General features: G+C 46.8%; 1 long non-coding RNA gene across 1 annotated transcript in view; it reads left to right on the forward strand.

Moving 5' to 3' along the window:
* The window catches only part of LOC136388976 (uncharacterized), a 29,814-nt gene extending 24,257 nt beyond the window's left edge, over positions 1-5,557 (forward strand). The window contains exon 3 of the long non-coding RNA XR_010748226.1: positions 5,439-5,557. This is a non-coding gene — a long non-coding RNA (uncharacterized lncRNA). The remainder of the gene's footprint in view (positions 1-5,438) is intronic.
* The last annotated feature ends 443 nt before the right edge of the window (positions 5,558-6,000 follow it).

Here is a 6,000-nt window from a genome sequence, read left to right on the forward strand (position 1 = left end):
TTCCATGCCTGCTCCTCTCTCTCGCCTGTGAGTAAACTGAGGGCAGGAACTGTTCCCAGCTCATTGTTACATCCCAGTATCTGACGCCGTGCTCGGCCCATGGTGGGTTCCTAATAAATGTTTGCTGCGTGTGAGAATGATCATTCTATAGCCTTTTATTTGGCTAGAAGTGGGTTTTCTTGATGGCACACTGTAGGTTTTGAGCTCTTTGGAATATGATTTATAATCTGATTATAATCAGAAGTAGGATCGATGTGACAACATTCAATTAAACTCAAATTTTTTTTTGTTATTTTTGGTGGCTTTTAACTTATTTAATAGTTACTGTCAGTAGCACTGGGAGACCCCATCCTCCTCAAACTCTTTATTCAGGCTCTATTATTGCTTATTTTAGTTATGTATATATGTTCTATATAGCTGTGTTTGGAGCCTAAGAAGCATCTTCTCCACAACCCCACCTTTTCCCTATGAGATCAGGGGTCTTGGTGCTCATTGCTGCCACCATGGGCTTTTCTGGGACAGTTGGCATTTGTGTGTGTGAGTGAGTGTGTGTAGGACCACTTGTATTTGGAATAAGGAAACTTCATCAAATGATATGGCATCAGCTTGTTATTTTATTATTTATTCTTTTAATAACCAAATGGTGCAGGCAAGTATTAGAGATCAATCCCATAACTTCCTCTCTGAGCTGCAGTGATTCTGTAAGCAGGCCTCTTCCCTGATAGAACACATTCCAAGAGAGGGATTCCAGAACATATCCTGCCCTTCTAAGGGGACTCTAGACTCCGGTACCCACCCCACTGAGTAGCTGGAGGGTGGCAGTGTAGGACTGAGCAGTGGGACACTGGTGTGACCCTGCTTCTTACCCTCTCCTCCAAGCCAGCGACCCCCCGGGATAAATGGTGAGGCTGCAGATGATCACATGCCCGGGTGTATTGATGGGATAAATGAAGGACATCTATAGGGTGTTCAGTTCTCAGAGAATGATGGACAGTGCCCACTCTGCCACATGATGGCCCTTCTCAGAGCACCTCCAAGACTCTGTGTCCTCAGTTCTGACTCCCACCAGACGTGAGCTCCCTGGGGCAAGCACTGTGTCTAATTTATGTTTGTATTTCGGTACCTTGCACTGTGTCTGGGATGTAGAATGGGCTCACTGGGGCTTACTGAATGAGAGAATAAATGGGCAGACTGGGGGATACCATTTCTGGTTGGAGGTGGGCCCAAGCAAGAGAACCCTGACCCTGTAGTGTATGTAGTACATTAGCTCCTGTGTCTGCAAGGGAGCCGTCTTACTAGTAAGGATAGGTATCCTTCCCAATATGCCTCATATACTCTGCTGAGCAGCTTAGGGCTGAAGACAGGGTCCCTGGTTGGCCTCAAGCTAGTAGTCCAGGTCAGAATCCCAGCCAGAAGCAGATGGTCCACTCCAGAGGAGTAATTAAAGAGGGGGGGTCTAAGAAGGGGCTATTGACAGAAGTGTAAACAGGGTTAAGGAAATCCAACAAGGATGGCAAAGTACCCCAGGGCATAGCAGGGTATTACTACCCAAGCCTAAGAGGCAGCTGTAGGTGTGGGAGCCTTAGGTAGAGTCTGCAGGGGACGGAGCCAAGAATCAATAGCCCAACTTCTCTTCCACCCTCCACTCACTTGCCAGTGCCTCCTCTGGTGAACTCAAATGGAAGACAGAGAGTGAAGAAGCTTAGGGGATGCAATCCATAGAAGTGGGTGGGCCTCCTGGGTCACGTTGTAGGTAGGAATGGGTGCAGCTAGGACTGGGGGAGGGCAATGGTGATTCGTAGAGCATGGGGTATGGGTGAATGGAGAGTGTCAGCTCACAGGCCTCACCTCGCGTGGAGGCTGAGCTGGGTTGGAGATGGGCAGCTGTGTCCTGGAGGCTCCACCCCAGAAATGTAGACCTGTATCCGCAGCTGGTCCAGAGCCCAATCCACCCTCACCTGGCCTTACTGACCTCTGACTCCGTGGCCCAAAAGACTTTTTCTCTTTCCCTCTTATTAAAGACCAGGCAAGAAGGCCAGCTGGCTGTTGATGAAACACCAATAGCCTTGTACTCTCCCAATCAGTAGTGGAGTGGAATGGGAAAACATTTGGCGGCTTTTCATCTTCCCAGGAGTAGGCTGTCTTCTGTGCAGGGTAGAGGTGGAGTGCTCCTGGCTGGGGACACCAAAATGCTTCATCAATCAAAAGCTAGTGACTTCTGAGTCTTATGATGAGGTTGATGGACATTTGTAGAGCTGATGTATGGGTTTGACCAGGGCTGGAAGGGGACAACATCTAGAGGCCCTTGTCCTGAAGAAGTGGGTTTGGGATTGAGGGAGGGAGAGAGGCATCAGGGTTCCAGGGATTGATGACTTTTCTTGGCCCACACAAGCTGGGCTGTGAGTTCTCAGATCAGACAGTGCAAGGACTTCAAGCTGTAAGAACCTTAGCAATCTATGGATAAATCCCCTCATTATACAGGGGGAGACACGGGGGCTTCATGGGTGTAATGACTTCCCCCAGGACACAGATTATCTTAGGAAATCTTTTTTACCAGAGATAGGCTCTCTCCCACCTGGTTTACAGCTGAGGAGGCAGAGGCTCAGAGACAGAGGATCAAGGTCACCTAGTCAGTGAGTGGAGACATCCAGGTCTGCCTGGCTTGGCAGCCCCTTCCCTCCCACCAGACATTCTGAGATAGGTTTGACAGGTCAATCTGGGGCCATCTCATCATTTCACACCTTGTGAGCAGAGCATGGATTTTTATTTTGATAACATCAAAGTCCCACAGCACTAATTGTTATTGTCTGTCTGAAGTGGCACCGCTCTATGTCCCGGATGATACATGAGGGTGGGCCTAGGGATAATTAAAGGGCTCCATCCTTTCTTCTGCTCAGTTGAACTCAATTTGGGTGATTTTCTTGAGTCCATCTGGAGGTCTTTATCCCCCCACAGGGGTGGGAGGCCAGTAGGCTAGTTTGGAACTGAAGGAGGGAGCGAGGCATCATTCCAAGGCTGAGGCACCTGAGTCGCCCACAGCAAGGCAAGTGGGCTGATGTAGTCTCTCGCCACTGTCAGGGCCAGCTAATGCGGAACCCCGGCTTCCCAAGGAGCAGAAGGAAGACTCTGATGGATCCTGCTCTGGGCCTTTGTATGTGCATGTGTATGGACAAGCCATGCCTCTGCCTTCTGGTCCTCCCTGGAGGCTGAGAACCTGTGAAACTCTAAGATGAAAGGGACCAACTTGCTTTCCAATATTTGAACCCTTTCTGCAGTACCCTTTCCCCCAAACCCCCATCTGGTTTTTATTCACATACCTCCAGTGATGTGAAGCTCACTATTCCTATACCAGAGCTTCTCCAGTGTACACCCATTAGACACATTTTGTAAATTCTCCTCAGCCATGGAACTGCCTTGTGGGTGGTCTGAGTGCCATCACTGGTCACCCGTGGCTGTGGATAACCTCATCCATTCCTCTTCCCCAGTGAACGGTACAGATATGATCAAATTTCTGCATGCGTCATGACATGGACAAGGTTGGGGAGCATTGCTGTGCTGTGTCTGTCAGCTGTAACTTCTATGTCCTCATATGGGGCCTAAATGATTTTTTTTCTTCTACAGTTTCCAACAATTGTCTGAATCCCACACTTTATGGACCAAATGGCCAAGTCTATTCTATAACAACTCTTTAAATACTGGATAATTTATCTGCAATTCTACAAGCTAAATATGCCCAATTTCTTTAATATTTCTCCTTTGACATAATTTGAAATCTATCCTTGTACTGTTCACCTTCCTGTCTAAATCTCTCTAGAGCAGTGGTTTTTGACCTTTTTCATCTCATGGCACATGTAAACTAATTACATGTGCCATGTAATTAGTTTAGATGCCCCTAAAATTCTTTGGGGCATCAAAAAATATTTTTTTTTGCTGATATGACAAAATAATAGGTATAATTTTGATCATTTCACACCAATCAGAATGGCGCTCATCAACAAAACAACACAGAATAAGTGCTGGCAAGGATGTGGAGAAAAGGGAACCCTCCTGCACTGCTGGTGGGAATGCAGACTGGTGCAACCACTGTGAAAAACAGTATGGAGATTCCTCAAAAAATTAAAAATCAAACAGCCTTTTGACTCAGCTATACCACTTTTAGGAATATACCCCAAGAACACCATAGCATTGTTTGAAAAGAAGAAATGCACCCCCATGTTTATGGCAGCATTGTTCACAATAGCGAAGATCTGGAAACAGCCCAAGTGTCCGTCAGTGGACGAGTGGATTAAAAAGCTTTGGGACATATATACTATGGAATACTACTCAGCCATAAGAAGTGATGACATCGGATCATTTACAATAACATGGATGGACCTTGATAACATTATACTGAGCGAAATAAGTAAATCAGAAAAAACTAAGAACTATATGAATCCATACATAGGTGGAACATAAAAATGAGACCCAGAGACATGGACAAGAGTGTGGGGGTTACAGGGTAGGGGGGAGAAAGGGGAGGGGGTTGGGGAGGGGAGGGACACAAAGAAAACCAGTTAGAAGGCTATGGAAGACAATTGGACTTTGGGTGATGGGAATGCAGCATAATCAAATGTCAAAATTACCTAGAGATGTTTTCTCTGAACATATGTACCCTGATTTATCAATGTCACCCCATTAAAATCAATTAAAAATTTTTTTTTGCTAAGCTGACAAAATAATAGGTATAGTTTTGATTCATTCACCCTGGACTGCTATTGTTGTGTTGGCTATTGTCATTTCTTTATTTGACAATCTAAGAGGAAAGCAGTCAGTGCCCCTGACTAAACAGTCAGGTGGTGCCTGTTTCCTAGGATCCCTGTGGAACCCACATGCCTGCCGTGGTGCACTGGTTGAAAACCGCTGCAGTAGAGTGCAACTCTGAGCACTGAATTCAGTTCCGGTGTTTGGGGGAGGGGAGAGGCGCTACCATGCAGAGACAGACAAGACTATCACCTCCTTTATTTGGGACCTGTGTCTCCATGAAAGCAGCCCATACCCCCTGGCTTGGCTGGCAGCCCCACCACAATGTTGACTTTCTACTGTTTGGAGTCCCTAAGTCCTTTTCAGAAGGACCAGTGAGGCCTTATCCCAGGTCTTCATCCGTGGCCCTTGCGATGCCTGTTAGAGGCCATTACCATACTCCCCTTTGATCCCTTAGTTAAGAAGACCCAACCAGCAAACATTTTCTGGATAGTCATTATGTACTTAGATTTTTGCTGGTTCAGAAGGAGGAGGAGGCATGGCTTCTGCTCCCAAGAAGAGAGAGACCCATGCAGGCGATGTTAGTCATATGAGTGTCCTGTGAGGGTTCCCAGCCTCTTTGTCCTTCCTTCCTCCTGCTCTCCCTGGTGTCTTGTCCCTGCTCACTGCAGTCTCACATTCTCTCTTCTCCTTCCCAGTTGCCGGTGGATCCTTGCTTGGCTTTGGCGATGACACAGGCTGAGGAACAAGGAGGGTGCAAAGGCCTTGACTGACTCTTACCTGACCTCCTCATGGCGGACCAAGTCGTCCATCCTCCCATCTCCAGGTGGGTTAATTGAACTCACCCAAGGCTGGTGGTCAGAGGCTAGGAAGAGGGACCCATCCTTGTTGGCCTTGAGATATTCACAGCCTCTGTTCATGGTCCAAGCCAGGTTGTGATCGCTTGTGTCGGACAGATCCTGGTCCTAACCCAAGCTCTACCTTGTTAGCTGTGTCCTCAGGGAAGTTGTTCACCATCTCCTAGCCTCAGTGTTAATAACTATGTAACATGGGGATGTTATTTCCATCTGCCAGAGCTGGTATGAAACTTTAAAAAGATACCATGTGACCTAGTGCTCACATCAAATGATTTTCTAAAATTATTTATTTTCATTGATTTGAAAGAAAGAGAGAAAGAGTGAGACAGAGAGAGAGAGAGAGAGAGAGAGAGAGGAGAAACACTGATTTATTTTTCCACATATACATGCATTCATTGGGCAA

Source organism: Saccopteryx leptura, chromosome 1, assembly GCF_036850995.1.
Source record: "Saccopteryx leptura isolate mSacLep1 chromosome 1, mSacLep1_pri_phased_curated, whole genome shotgun sequence".
NCBI classification, from domain to species: Eukaryota; Metazoa; Chordata; class Mammalia; order Chiroptera; family Emballonuridae; genus Saccopteryx; species Saccopteryx leptura.